The sequence below is a fragment of the Eptesicus fuscus genome, chromosome 6 (assembly GCF_027574615.1).
Source record: "Eptesicus fuscus isolate TK198812 chromosome 6, DD_ASM_mEF_20220401, whole genome shotgun sequence".
Taxonomy (NCBI): domain Eukaryota; kingdom Metazoa; phylum Chordata; class Mammalia; order Chiroptera; family Vespertilionidae; genus Eptesicus; species Eptesicus fuscus.
The window spans coordinates 94,838,101-94,854,235 of record NC_072478.1 but is presented as its reverse complement, the minus strand read 5'-3'; the positions used below and the strand labels follow the sequence as shown (position 1 = coordinate 94,854,235).

Here is a 16,135-nt window from a genome sequence, read left to right as displayed (position 1 = left end):
CTTTCAGTCTGCAGGCTGACGCTCTATCCACTGAGCCAAACCGGTTTCGGCTGTAATTTTCATGTATAACATCTCCTCAAAAGAACTGCATGGTGCCCTGGCTGGTGTAGCTCCTTGGTTAAAGTGTCACCCCCTACCACACACACACATACATACACACTGAAGGGTCATGGATTTGTTCCTAGTTAAGACCATGTACCTGAGGTTGCAGGTTCAATCCCAAGCCCATCCCGATGCATGCAGGAGGCAACAAATCAAGGTGTCTTTCTCACGCCAATGTGTCCCTCCCTCCCTTCCATTCTATCTAAAATCAATGGATAGCCTGGGTAAGGATTAACAACAACAAAAAAACCTGCTTAATGAATCCAAGTCATTTGCTCAGGGCCTAACAGTTAAAAGTGTCAGCCCCAGGACATGAAGCCAGGTATCTCTGACTCTAAAGCCAACTCTTCTCTAGTGTTTAAGCCCCTGGTTCCATGGCCAGGAATGCTGTCTTTGGCAATTTCTTCCGTTAACAGAAACGTTGAGCAGGCCCTCAGTCTTAGCCAAGTTCACCCTCAACACCTGAAAAGGATGCATCTGCCCCACACTCTTGAGCACTTGCTAGTCTCCCAGCCTTGTGGGATGCTTCTGACAAAATTGACTATCCAAAAAATGAAATGTCATTTCCTAAAGAATTCTGGATGAAAATACCAGATAAGAAAGAGGGCTATAATTGCGTCTGTGGGTTTTTAAAATATATTTTTATTGATTTTAGAGAGGAAGGAAGAAGGAGAGATAGAAACAACAATGATGAGAGAGAATCATTGATCATAGGCTGCCTCCTGCACACACACACACACACACACACACACCCTTGGGATGGAGCTGGCAACCCCATTCTACCCACTGAGCCAAACCGGCTAGGACTGGGTTTGTTTCTTTTTTTTTTTTTTTTTCTTTTTTTTTTTTTTCAGAGAGGAATGGAGAGGGAGAGAGAGACAGAAACATCAATGATGAGAGAGAATCATTGATTGGCTGCCTCCTGCACACCTCCCACTGGGGATCAAGCCCACAACCTGGGCATGTGCCCTTGACCGTAATTGAACCTGGGACCTTCCAGTCCACAGGCCGACACTCTATCCACTGAGCCAAACTGGCTAGGGCTGGGTTTGTTTCTTTAAACAATGTTTTCTAGTTTCTCTGATCTAGCTTTACTACTTCAAAGTCCTATTTAAAATAAGTATAAATAAAAATCTTTTCTCTAAGATGGATGATGATTCTCAGGAAATTCATCCACACTCAAAATTTATGGAAGGAGTTGGGGGTGACCGGCGTGGGCAAGAGGACCTAAGCTCTGTCCCATTTGCCTGAATATTTGGGAGTACAATGAGCCTCCTCCTATTCGTCATTGATTACACGTAGAAAATGGTAAATTATTAGAGCTTTACAAGTTCAAAGCTTGACACGCTATAAAATTTTTCTTCCAGTGCTCTGAAGAACTGTGTAGATTTTACACTGCCTGCCACTCTTTAGATTCTACTTTTCTGGTACATACAATAAACAAAAAATGTCCAGCTCCACGTACACAGCCTAAAAAAGCGGGGGGGGGGGGGGGGGGGAGGGGGGCGGAGGAGACAGCCAGCGCGCATGCTCCTTACCCGAGCCAGCCGGGCCCTCAGCAGGTTGCTAATGCGCCTGCGTGCCCGGAGCCGCCTCGCCCAGTCTGCGGGCGGGAAGCCACCGCAGAACCCGGATGGAACCCCGGCGTGACTGGGGCGGAGGTGGCGGCGGGCGCGTCTGTGTCACTCTGGTTCCTGCTCCGGGTTCACACCTAAGGAACCGCCGCCTGGACTGGTTCCGGCGCCCAGAGGCTGAGCCTCAGACTAGCGGACAGTGACCTGGGGCCTGAAACGGGCGCCTCCGAGAAGCCCGAGCGTCCTTGGGGCCTGCGCCTCCCGCTCGGAGACGGGCGGGTGCAGACGGAGCAGGTCTTCTTTCCTCGCCGCCGGCGCCCTTCGCTCGTCTGGGCAGCCTCCTAAGCAGCGTCCGTAATAATAACACCAACAGGTCCTTCCTACCACTTCCGAGCTGCGTGTGCTTTCCACGCATGCTCATAATTAGACATCCCAACGACCCTACAGGTAGGTACCATTGTCAGCCCCAGCCCCAGCCTGTAAGTGACAAAGCCAGGATCGCAGGCTTCTGCCTCCGGAGCGTTTGCTCGTCCCTTTTCTCCTGGCGATCTGCTTTTAACTGGAAAATGTAATGATTAAATCCTCTGCCTGCCCAGACACCCGCCCCTGCCGCGGACTCGCGTAGACTAGATAGAAGTTGAATCGAATTTGGAGTTTTAGGTTTACAGCTGTACTTTGGTGTTGTCACTGCTGAGATGTATGAGTTAGCATTCCCCAAATATTTCTGTTATGTGAATGTTCACCTTTTAACTGTTTTTTTTTCCCCTCTCTCAATCGTAATATTTTTTCATATCTACCCTTATGCTTCATAAACCTGCAAAAAAACATTCTACTTTGTTATAGCAGATCTCTCATTTTGAATCTCAAAAGAAGCCTGTGTTATAGAATTTTGGAAACCTTGGGGATCACTTATTTATCTGGGAAATAAAGTTGTTTCTAAGGTATATTTGAGCCTACCTTTGTATTATACCTTTGTTCATTGTTCAGGAGGGAAAAAGAAAAAGAAAAAGGGATTTGTCATCAATTCAGAAAACTTAAATGCCTGGTAAAGCATTTAGACTCTTTACTTAGCAGCCTAGAATATCTGCTAGCTAGAGATTGGCCTGAACATTCCTCTCAGTCTGACTGTATAGTAGGATATGTATCAGAATCACCTGGACAACTTTCTTTTTGATTCTTTTGTCCTACTTCTGGAGATGATTTATTAGTTCTAAGGTAGGACATGGGCATGTATACTTTCAAAGGGGATCCCAGTGATTATGATGGGCATCTCTTGTTAGATAGAGGTTACTGTTCTAGTTACTCTTCACAAGAATTATCTAAAAATGCTTATTTAGGACACAGATTCTGGGCCCCTATTCCAGAGCTAGAGAATGGGAATCCCCAGGGGCGCTGCCCAGGAATCTGCATTTTAGCAAGAGACTTAGATGATTCCTCCATTTACTAAACTGGAAAACCACTGCCTTGGATTAAGCCAAATCTTAGAAATGCTGCTTATTTTCTTTTTGTTGTTGTGGCTTTTCTTAACTGCTTTTACTGAATGATAGTTATGTGAAAAAGCATCATGAAATTGCTTGTAATTAAGAGAAATTTTTCTGAAGTATTGGTAGCAAGAATAGTTAGAATAGTTGTGTTTCTCCTAAGCAAATTGTTTTGCTTTTCTATATAAACAGTATGAATCATGTTACACTTTAGCAGCAGGAATCTCTGAGCCAAATTTGTGTCCCACTTCTCTGTGAAGAAAGGCTTACTCAGAACTGTTTGAAATTTTCTGCTTAAGTTGGAGTCAAAGCCACTCAAGGATCAAGTGGTTTTCCAGACCTGTTTAATCCTTAACTATTAAAAAGAAATAGCCACCTGTCAAAATATCTGCCCTTTCTTAAAGTATTTAGTGAATTATTTCCTTCTCTATTCAGTGCTTCATAACAGGGGTGTGCATACATTATTGGCCCAAGATGGAAGGAAGGGGTGGTAGTGAGATGCCCTTTCTGGGAGAACAAAATGTACCAGATATGTTTGGAACATACATCTTTGAAAACAAATTAAGCCATAACCACAGTTCACCAGTAGAGGACTTAAGAGTATTCACAACTTGCATAAACCCAAACCTCCCATATATAACTTGCTGGCAAGTCACATATTCCAGGACTTTAGCTGTGAGTTTTAGCTTTAAGTTGGACTGTCATGCCGTCCTGGCTTACTTTGAACTGACATCTATCTTACAGGTTATTTCTTGACATGAACACAGATTGACAGGATGGCATGTGATGTGGCATTGTTTTAATTTGGTTAGCCACTGATTTTTAATGCATGGGTTATATTTTACTCCCAAAGCAAAATTCTGCAGTATCTCTGGAATACTACCTGAAAATTTGTGGGTACCATGTCGAAGAAACGCAAATGGGATGATGACTATGTTCGTTACTGGTTCACCTGTACAACGGAGGTTGATGGAACTCAGCGCCCACAATGTGTATTGTGTAACTCGGTATTTTCAAATGCTGACCTCAGACCATCAAAACTGTCTGACCATTTCAACAGACAGCATGGTGGTGTCGGTGGGCATGACCTCAATAGCCTGAAGCATCTGCCCACACCATCTGACCAGAACCAAACCGTGAAAGCACTTGGAGTTGCATCTCAAGAGGATACCTTATTACAAGCATCATATCAGTTTGCGTATTTATGTGCCAAAGAGAAGAATCCTCATACAATAGCTGAAAAATTAGTGAAACCTTGTGCATTGGAAATAGCACATATAGTTTTGGGACCAGATGCACAAAAGAAGCTTCAGCAGGTCCCCTTATCAGATGACGTGATCCATTCTAGGATTGATGAAATGAGCAAGGATATCTTACAGCAAGTTCTAGAAGATATCAAAGCCAGTCCTCTTCAAGTGGGTATTCAGCTCGCTGAGACCACGGACATGGATGACTGCAGTCAGCTAATGGCATTTGTGCGATACATAAAAGAAAGAGAGATCATAGAAGAATTCCTGTTCTGTGAACCATTGCAGTTAACAATGAAAGGAAAAGATGTGTTCAGTCTCTTCAGAGACTTCTTTTTGAAGCATAAGATAGCACTCGATGCATGTGGCTCTGTTTGTACTGATGGTGCCTCATCTATGTTAGGAGAAAATTCAGAATTTGTTGCTTGCGTAAAAAAAGAAGTACCTCATATTGTGGTCACACATTGTCTGTTGAACCCTCACGAACTTGTCACAAAGACATTGCCTACAAAGCTGAGGGATGCTCTGTTTACTGTTGTGAGGGTAGTAAATTTCATCAAAGGCCGAGCTCCGAATCATCGCCTGTTTCAGGCTTTTTTTGAAGAGATTGGAATCGAGTATAATGTCCTCCTTTTCCATACGGAAATGAGGTGGCTTTCCCGAGGCCAAATACTTACTCATATTTTTGAAATGTATGAAGAAATAAATCAGTTTCTTCACCACCAAAGCAGTAATTTAGTTAATGCCTTTGAAAATAAAGAGTTTAAAATTCACCTAGCCTACCTTGCAGATTTATTCAAACACCTAAATGAACTTAGCGCATCTATGCAAAGGACTGGGATGAATACAGTATCAGCTAGAGAGAAGTTATCTGCCTTTGTTAGGAAGTTTCCATTTTGGCTGAAGCGAATTGAGAAAAGAAATTTTACTAACTTTCCTTTTCTTGAGGAAATAATTGTTTCAGATGATGAAGCAGGAGGCATTGCAGCTGAAATAACACTGCATCTGCAACTGCTGAACAGCTCCTTCCATGGATATTTTTCTGTGGGAGATCTTGATGAAGCGAGTAAATGGATATTGGATCCATTTCTTTTTAATCTGGATTTTGTTGATGATGGTTATTTAATGAAAAATGATCTTGCTGAATTACGAGCTAGTGGCCAAATTTTAATGGAATTTGAGACAATGAAGCTTGAGGATTTCTGGTGTGTTCAATTCACAGTGTTTCCAAACCTGGCAAAGACAGCTCTAGAAATCCTTATACCATTTGCCTCAACATACCTTTGTGAATTGGGATTTTCAGCACTTTTACATTTTAAAACAAAGTCCAGAAGCTGCTTTAATATGAGTGATGACATTCGTGTGGCTATTTCAAAAAAAGTTCCTCGTTTCTCAGACATCATTGAACAAAAGCTACAGCTACAGCAGAAGTCACTGTAAACTGCTATGCTTTTTTAATGTATACGTTTTAATATATTCTTAATTCCACTGTAAAATTAAGCTATTAATTCTGTCTCTTTCCTTTTATGGTATACCGAATCCTATGTTTAAAAAATTTAACATCTTTAACTTTTAATTTTCACATGAATCATGCGAAAATATGTTTTAATAAGAAGAATGCAAGCAGTAGAAAAGATTTAAGTAACACTACCTAGTTGATACATAGGATTCTTCTAAGTATCTGTCTAATGATGTGACAGATACTAGAATATCCAGCTAAATGGTGCAGTATTCTAAGGAATGGAGCCAAGAAAAAAAGAGAAGACCTCCCAGAACACCCATTTCATGTTAAGAGTAAAAGGACAAAATGACAGACTGAGTCTTCCCATGTCTGTGAGGGTTGTTATAGGCAGGTTAATGAAATCAGAAGGTGATTATGAAATGTTCTAGTGGGAAGAAGGGATGATTCTAGTTTGTATAGGATTTATTTTTAAATGTATTCTTCGGAGTTAGTCTCACAGTGTCCAATCCTCTAGCTACCATGCACTAAATATGACATTAATTAATATCCTGTTAGTCACCTTTTGTCTTCTTTTAAATTACATCAGGACTCCAAGTCAAGGAGGCTGCTAAAAAGGCGATACCAAAGCCTTACACTAGAGATTCTGATTTAGCAGGTCTGGGATATAAGCAAGGATCCTCATTCTTAACCAGCTTTCCAGATATTCTGATGGAGTTGTTGGTCATCTGGCCTCATCTTATTTTTTTTTAATATATTTTATTGATTTTTTACAGAGAGGAAGGGAGAGGAATAGAGAGTTAGAAACATCGATGAGAGAGAAACATCGATCAGCTGCCTCCTGCACACCTCCTACTGGGGATGTGCCCGCAACCAAGGTACATGCCCCTGAACGGAATCGAACCTGGGACCCTTGAGTCCACAGGCCGACGCTCTATCCACTGAGCCAAACCGGCTACGGCTGGCCTCATCTTATTTATTTCTTTTTTAAAAAAAAATTCACCCTCTTTTTTTAAAAAAAATATATTTTATTGATTTTTTACAGACAGGAAGGTAGAGGGATAGAGAGCTAGAAACATCGACCAGCTGCCTCCTGCACACCCCCTACCGGGGATGTGCCCGCAACCAATGTACATGCCCTTGACCGGAATCGAACCTTGGACCTTTCAGTCCACATACCGACGCTCTATCCACTGAGCCAAACCAGTTTCGGCTCATCTTATTTCTTTTACACGTATTTTTCCCTTTATCCCAGTTTTCTCTTTTATTTTATATCTTTGTATATTTTTCTAACATAGTTTAAAACTTTTTTAAAAAATATAATTTTATTGACTTTTTTAAAGAGAGGAAAGGAGAGGGATAGAGAGTTAGAAACATCGATGAGAGAGAAACATCGATCAGCTGCCTCCTGCACACTCCCTACTGGGGATGTGCCCGCAACCAAGGTACATGCCCTTGACCGGAATCGAACCTGGGACCCTTGAGTCCGCAGGCCGACGCTCTATCCACTGAGCCAAACCGATTAGGGCTAGTTTAAAACTTTTAAATGGACCAGAATATGAATAATAAATAAATTGATATGAAGTCATTATAGTAATTAAGGGTCATCAAAAAGTTAGCCCTGGGAGTTTAACTTGATGTACTCTTTCTAAATGATAATTTGGCAAAATATATTTTAATTTAAATAAATTTACATTTTTATTTCAAACCTGTAGTGTTTTATCAAAGTACTGGATGCTCAAGGCTCAGTAAAAAAACAAGTCTTATAATGAAAAGCTGTAGTCGGCCCTGGTTGGTGTTGCTAAGTGGTGTCAGCCTGTACACCGAAGGGTCGTGGGTTGGATTCCTGGTCAAGGGCAGGTACCTGGGTTTCAGGTTCAATACGAGTGTGGGAGGCAACCAATCAATGTCTCTCTCTCCCTCTCCCCCGCCTTCCACTCTCTAAAAAAGTCGATGGAAAAATATCTTTGGGTAAGGATTAACAAAAAACAAAAAAAAAGAAAGAAGAAAAGCCTCAGTCTGCTTCCCCCCCAGTTACCTTAACCATTTCTGCTTTACCTTTCTGTGGTTCTACCCATATAGATAAGAAATATGTTTATACCAAACACATATGCCAGTTTTGATTTATCAGTTTTAGAATTTATATATTGACTCCTCTAGATAATAGGTAAGGATTGAATTTCTAAAGTATCCATCTAATCTCCTGCTACTCTTAATTTTTTTTATTATTATGACACTAATTTTAGTTCCTCTATTGATTATTCATAGCTCTTTGAAGATTTTTCCCTCTAGGGATTTATCGCATGGGGATAAAGAATCGGGGACTTCCACAGTTTTATTTATGAGGTGGGTGATCACAGCATTTTATAATAGTGAAAACTTGGGGGGAGGGGGGAACTAGAAGGGAATGGAATGTGACTACCACTTGAAAACTGTAAATTTATATTGTCTACACAAAACTAAACATTATCACCATTCATCAAAATACTTGTGTCAATAAATACATGCCTTCTTTCATTTTAAAATGTAGTTACAAAGTATGTCTTTATTTTTCCTAGTGTAATCTAATGTCAAAAACAGTTGGGAAAATTTCCAAAGGTAATAAAGGAAAAAATCTGAATGAGTATGTATAATGCTTGATATGTTGGCATGATGAGGCTGGCTCTGGAAGTGTGAAAACTGAACATTTAAAACAATTAGTTTCTACTGCAACTGGAACTAATGCTCATGCCAGGGTGAAGAACCACTGCAGAGATGATACAGCAATAGGAAACTGAAGAGGAAGAAACAAGTCCCCCTCCCTGCCCCTCCCTGTAGATTTACACTATCTTATTTGCATAGCCTTACAGATCTCTAGGTGATGAAGAAATGTACTCAATGGGGTTATAATCCCAGCATCTCAAAGCGGATTATAGAAAGTATAGAAGGATGGATTTGAAGATGAAAGACAATAATTTAACCAGCACATTCTACCCCTTTGGCTATTTTAGCATCCATTCAGCCCTTTCTATCCATATTTGAATTTCTATACAATAAATATAACTTTGAGGGGGTTTTAAGGTGCAACTATTCTTTGTACAAATGAGGAGACACAAAGTCTCAACTCACTCAAATTTAGTAGCAGTCCCATTAATCTGTTGCCTAAAAACCAGCCCCAACAACCAAGTTTTTGGTTTTTTTTCGGGGGTGGGGGGTGGGGGCAGGTGTAGAGGAGGTCTCTAGGTATAAATCACCTCTCTGTTAAAATAAACAATGATAACAAACTGGTACAAACCACCCTGAAATTCTTCAGAAACTTGGCAACAAACAACACGATTCATCAGGACGTGTCATGCCTTAACCAGGCCAATTTCAGACACCCTGGCATTAACCCTCATAGCACATGCCCAGAATAGTCAGTGACAGTCTCAACTTCCAATTCAGTTGAACCACTGTTACATCCCTTGGTGAACCAAGATTTCCAAACCATGAGTTCAGAGCTGCAGCAATGGAAGCAAAAATTCTTTGAGTTATTAGATACAATAGTCAAAGTCACTCCCACATCTAACCCTTGATTCCTGGACCAATGCATTCTGCCTTGGAAATGAAACAAAACCATACTTGTTGGTTACCAACTCAAAGCACATATTGTATCCTAAAAGATTGAACCTTATCCTGTTAGGTTATTTTTTCCCCAACAGCAAGTGTCTGAGTCTTAAGTAGATCATTCTGTCATTCAGCCAGACCAGGTTTTTCTGGGTGATGAAGTACATGACAAGACCAATAAATTACACAGGAAGCAATTTGTTTCCACACTCTGTTATGGAATAAATGTGTCCACCCTAAAATTCATATGATAAAAACCATAACCCCCAATGTGATGGTATTTTGAGGTGGGGCCTTTGGAAGGTAATTAGGGTTAGATGAGGTCATGAGGATGGGACCCTGGCCGGATGAGATGAGTGCCTTCATTAGAGACAACAGAGAGCTTGCTGTCTTTCTGGAGTACAAAGGAGGTCATATGAACACAGAGAGAGATGGAGACCACTTACAAGTCAAGAGAAGAGGCTTCAGAGTGAAAGCTACCTTGCCATACCTTGATCTTGGATTTCCCAGCTTCCAGAACTATGGGAAATAATGTTTACTCAGTCTATGTATTTTGTTATGGTACTCTAAGCAGAATAGCACACACTCCTTTGCTAGTCCTTGATGAGGTGCAATTGGTATATGATACGTGACAGTTAATAAGGTTGGCAGAAGTACTAAAAGCAATCCTTATCCAGATTGTGTCTTTTCCAGTGAGAGTGAATTGCTGCCCATTCCGTGATAGAAGGGGTAGAATACAATTAGCCTGCTACCAAGTGCCCATATCAGGGCTCAGTGTTGGTCTCTGCTCTCTGTTGTTAGCAGGTCAGGCACTCAGTAGGTCAGTCTTGGTGAGGAGAAGTTCATGTTGATGACCCTGAGAGTAAGCCTCCATCCTTGCTAACATGACCACTCTTTACAGGGGCCTGTTGAGCCATCATTAGGAATGCTGGAGAAAGACTAACAGCTATAAAGTACATCATCATGTCCTCACAATTATTGAGACCCTCCTCTGTTAATTTAGGTTCAGCAAAGCCATCAGAAAGTCCCCAAGCCAAAGTCAGCTGTCACAGGAGACCCATATGTGCCTTAGTATTCCTGCCACTCTTGGTTATTTGCTGGGAGCAGTCCAGGTACAGTGATGAATTTCAGAGTGCAGTAGCCGGGACTCATGGGTAATTATATTCCCTATAGCTGGATGCCTGCACAGTACAGTCTCATGATTGCACAGTGTCCTTTGATGAGCATTCACCTGGAGCGCAATAATCTTCCATTCTCTGCCTATTCTGCAAGATCCATCCACAGACCTCACCCCCAGACCTTCTTGTCCCTTCTCTTCTAAATCCATTTCAAGTCCCTGGCCATTTATCAAGCTATTAGTAACTGCCTTTGAATACGGGAGTTTAGATTGGTACTCCTGGATAGCATTTCAGTAGACAACCAAATGCACTGCTCAGAATTCTGCTCCCACTTAAGATTTCCCTTCATTTAGATCTTTCAGAGACACCTAATTGGAGTTGTAAGGTTGTAGCAGTTTTGGCAAAAACCAGCTGGTGCTAGCATATAGGGCGGACTAAACTGAAAACCAGGCCTGAGTTGCTTTGTTCTAGTCAGCTGTTCATACGGAACTCTCCATGCAGCCAGAGTTATAGATTGAGAAAAAGGAAGCCTTGCAACAAGATTAGGTGTTAAAGCAGTTGGGCCAGCTACTCAGGCAACCTGTTTGTGCCTTCCTGACCTGCTTTATCTCTATCCCTTGAATACCATTTCCACTTGATGACAGATTGTTGCTGTGCACACTCCAGTTCATGGCTTGCTGGGCCACACAGCACCCAGACCCACTGAGCCATTTCTCAAAAGGACAATAGTTATCTTCAAAAGAGGGAATGATTTGCTCCAAAACCCTAGAGGCCCATGCTTTGATTCTCCTTTGTCAGAGGCTCCATACAGAATCCCTATTTGCCATGTTCAGGTGGCATTGTACCTTTGGGGTCTTTAGTCTCAAGCAGCAAAGTAGCTGGCACCACAGCATGGACTCCCTGCAAGGCCTTCTTCCCTCCACTCAGGACTGGCAGTGTTATGGAAAGTGGGTCAGAGTGACACATGGAAGTGTGGTAAGCGTTGCCTCCAAAAAGGCCCACCAAGCATTATGCCTCTATTGTAGTACGTGATGCAAGGTACAGCAACTTGTTTTTTCACCTTGAACTATTGCAACATGCTCCAGACCACTAGCCCATCAGAAACACCACCCAGGTGGGTGAGCCCCTGAGTTTGTATGGAGTCTATCTCCCACTCTCTGACTCACATGCATTTTACTTAGGCATCTAAAATACTTGCTACTGCCTTCTTATCAGAACTAATCTGCATGTCATCAGTGAAGTGGACCAGTATGATGTACTGTGAAAGGTTGTGATGATCAAGATCTCGGCAGAGTACATTCTGGCAGACTGTGTACTTGTTCCCTTAGAATATGCTGGATCTGACCCTACTATGGGTCTAGTGGCAACAAGGATTTGGGGTAGGTCTTAAGAAGTATAGGCATCTCCTTGAAAGGCACCTGCCTCAGATGAGGTTATTACAGAGACTTCAAGCAAAGGAAGCTTAATCTCAGACATGGGAGGTGAAGGTAAGGAAGGCTCAGAGTGATTTAGGGCAGCGGTCGCCAGCCAGTGGGCCGTGGACCAATGGTGTCCGTGAAGTCTGAAAGGTTGGCGATGGCTGATTTAGGGGTGAAGATTTTCAGCTTCATCAGAGGCCATGCAGATGTCTCCATACCAAATCTTGGGGACATCTTCCCAACCCTCATTCTAACTTCCACTGAAAGTTGTAAGCAGTGAATTCAATTTACATTTTATCTGCAACTCTCACAATTAAATATATCTGAATTTGTTGGGTTTTTAAAAATATTTTTATTGATTTCAGAAGGAAGAGAAACATCAATAATGAGAGAGAATCATTGATTGGCTACCTCCTGCTCACCCCACACTGGGGACTGAGCCTGCAACCCTGGCATATGCCCTGACCAGGAATTGAACTGTGATCTCCTGGTTCATAAGTCAATGCTCAACCACTGAGCCACACTTGCTGGGCTTTCTTTGAATTTGCAGCTACAAGAGATTTGAGATACCGTATTTTTCCGTGTATAAGATGCCCCCATATATAAGACACCCCCACTTTTCCAACCCAAAATTAAGAAATCAGTATTTTTAATATATATTTTATTGATTTTTTTACAGAGAGGAAGGGAGAGGGATAGAGAGTTAGAAACATTGATGAGAGAGAAACATCGATTCAGCTGCCTCCTGCACACCTCCTACTGGGGATGTGCCCACAACCAAGGTACGTGCCCTTGACCGGAATCGAACCTGGGACCTTTCAGTCCGCAGGCTGACGCTCTATCCACTGAGCCAAACCGGTTTTGGCAAGAAATCAAAATTTTAAACATTTTTCTGGTTTTCCTCTTAAGACCTTCTTCTTTTTTGGCATCTTAAGGAGTTGTTCTTCCTGTTTTCTCCACTGTCTGATCATACACTCAGTGGGAGGAGGTCCAAATTGTCTCTCTGCAGTTCTATTTCTCATTCTCTTTTGCATAGCTGATTACATTCAGTTTGAATTTTGCAGAATAAGGCAATTGCTTACTGGTTATCTTTTTATTTTTTGACATCTTTATGGGCTCAGAACACTCAGGTCCCTGTTGCATCTGCACACTCTCCACCTTCAATTACGGCATCAGCTGTTGTCAGTAACAATAAGGCTAGTGATTGGAGGAGGCCTGTTTGACAAGGTATGGGCAGCTACGCACCCACATGGCTCCCTCCTCGGCTGACTTCATGTATAAGATGCCCCTCGATTTTCAGTCTAACCATTTTAGAAAAAAATAGCATCTTATACACGTAAAAATACAGTACTTTTAGGACCCCTCCCCCCCCATAGAATCTCTATAGTTCTCTGACTGGGACTTGAGCTGATATATTAGAGAGCTGAGTGTGTCCTTTTCTTTCTGTATGCACACCGGGGCAGTCAGAAGGAGCCACCTGCCCCAATCCTTGTAGTCATGATTGTTCCCAGCAGCCTCTTGGTCCCCCAGGGCACCTACTTCAGGAGGCTCCTCATCACAGTGATTAGTCAGTGCCACTCCATGCCACTGGATACCACATTTCATTTCCATGACAAGGAGTTCAACGTTGCATTCAAGTCTAAAGACAAACGCCTACACCTGAGAAAATGTCATCTTTGAGGATCTGTTTCCTGAGACTCCTGGTACAAATTTCTGATCAGTCAAGGTTCAGTCAGGAGACACAAACTTCTCCAGTCACAACAGCTAACAGATAAAAAATTTATTTCTAGCCGCTAGCTAAATTTCATGTATTCAGTTTAATCATGCCTCATTTTCTCAGTCTGGGATTTCTGCTTTTCTTCCAAGCCAAAAGGCAGAAAGAACCAATGGTGTCTTGGTTCTATTTCTAATATTTCCTCCCAAAATGATGCTGGGAAAGCCCTGGTTTCTCTACTCATCCAGAGACTGCTTTTTCTAAGCTTGATTCTATAAAGCAGGAGCCTCCAGCCCTTCTCAGTGGGACTTTTCCTCAAATCAAATGTCTGTTCATTTCGGATCCTCACACTGAGTTGTGAAACCTCATCAAGAACTTATTGCATCAGATTCCAAAACGAGGTCTCCCCAACTGAGGCCCTTCAAGTTACATCTGGAAACTAGCTGGATCTTTTCTGGGTCATTTCCCGTTGAATGTGAATCATGTCTATTTTGGTCTGACTTCGTTTGTACTGGGGCTCTAGCTGGCTCAGGGCTTTAACTCTCATGAAACCTTAGACCAGAAAAGCCGCTCAGAACTCCCTGGTTCTTATTTTTCTTCCCAGGAAAACTGCTCTGCCCAGCTAAATATGTCCTGTAGCAGGAACCCATGGCTGGGCCAGATCCGCACTCACAGCCCAACTCTGCCCCCCACTCCCTGTGTAACCCTGGGAAGATGGCCCGCTTCTGTGCCTTGGTTCCTTCAACTGTACGATGGGAGGAATATTTGTCCCAAACCTGGAAGATTGGAACAGCCTGCTCTTTGAAACGTACGTTGTTTTTTAAATGCAAGTGTATAATAGTTGAGGGTTTATGATTATTAACTCTCTAAACTCTCTGCCATATCCCCAGGTCCAGCTTATCCATAAGAGCAAAGGAAGAATTTCCAAGAAATGGAGCACAGCATGTACTTTGTTTTAATCCTCACCTGAGGATATTGGGGGTTTTTCTTAATTGATTTTTAGAAAAAGAGAGAAAGAGACACTTTTTTAAAATTTTTATTGAGGGAAGGGGGTGTCCATAATTATTAGACTTTCATGATTTAAAAAAAATAAACTGTTGCAAAAGTCATACCGTGAAAAATATCTCCGTCTTGCCTCTGTTTTCCAGTTCCCCAGTCCAGAGACAATGTCTTGTATCATGGTTTTTTGTACATCCTTCTGGAGCTCGATTATACTCCTACATCCATGTGCTTGTGTGTTTTCCTCACCTCTTCTTTATGTAACCTGCATGGTAGAAAACAAAGCACACTGTTTTCTCACTGTCTTGGAGATAATTCCATAATAGTACATAGAGGTCTGCCTCTATTACTTAATTAGTCCCCTATTGCTAGGCATTTTGATTGTTTACAGTCTTTTATCAGTTCAAACAAGGTTGCCAAGAACATCCTCATACTCCCAGGATAAGTTACAGGAAAGAAAACAGCTATGTCAAAAATAAATCGTGTATGTTTTCATTTTTATAAATTTGCAAAGCTTTCCTCGCAGTTCAGCTGTCATCTTGCTGCATTCTAAGTGACAACATTCACTCCAACATCGGCCTTTCTGTGGAATGGCAGCGAGTCCTCTCCATGTACAGCTGTCCCCAGTACTGCGACATTAGCGAGACTGCGCTTGGGAGAGTCTCATGCTGGAGAGCCTCCCAGCCCCAAAGCCCCTTGCTGAAAGTAAATATTGACAGCTTGGGTTGTGGCCATTAGCTGTTTGGAATGATTCAACAGCCATTTTAAACACGCTTTTGTACCAAAATCAGAGTAAAGTAGTGGTTGAAAAAAAAGGCAAACAGGAAGGTCTACATTTATTGTAAAAAGTATTACATAGGTCCTTCTTTTTCCTCCATTAACCTCTTCCAGCCCGCTCCCATCCCCACCCCCCCACCCGCCCCCCCCCCCCCCCCCCCGCTAACCCCTCCGCCCAGGCCCTCACCACCCCATTGTCTGTGTCCCATCCACTCTCCCCTGCCTTCCCTCTGAGGTTCAATAGTCGGAAAGTCTACATTTTAATAATGGATGCAAGACAAAATGATCTTGGACTTTATCTTGACTCCACAACTATCAAGTCACTGAAGGTCTCTGGACCTCTTTGTCCTTGTGTGTGAAATGAAGACTACAGACCAAATTATTTCCCAGGACCCTTCCTGCTTTGAGATACTGAAGATTCAGATGGAGTGAAGGTCAGGGGCACTTGTCCTCCCAGCCTCACTGTATTCAAAAAGCAAGAGATGTTGCAAATCAGTACATTATTCATATCTAAATCGGTGGTACGGTTGGGCAGGGATTTAGACAGTGATGAGTTGGTAAACAGGACTGAGTTGGGGGAAAGACAGCCTTGATTTGTAGCATTTGCTGATTTGTAGCAAAACTGGAAAAACATCCACCCCCCACTCTTCTGTTGACTCGG

At 42.3% G+C, this 16,135-nt stretch overlaps 1 non-coding gene across 4 annotated transcripts; it reads left to right on the top strand.

The window, feature by feature from the left end:
• Positions 1-1,701: 1,701 nt before the first annotated feature.
• On the top strand, positions 1,702-14,810 carry FAM200C (family with sequence similarity 200 member C). Of its 4 annotated transcripts, XR_008556435.1 has the most exons (5): positions 1,702-2,123; positions 8,132-8,209; positions 10,452-10,560; positions 14,303-14,506; positions 14,589-14,810. It is a non-coding gene; the product is annotated as a family with sequence similarity 200 member C (transcript). The 4 variants fall into 4 exon arrangements; XR_008556433.1 differs by lacking the exon at positions 1,702-2,123 and having other exon boundaries at positions 7,265-8,209; XR_008556436.1 differs by lacking the exons at positions 8,132-8,209; positions 10,452-10,560.
• Positions 14,811-16,135: the final 1,325 nt, after the last annotated feature.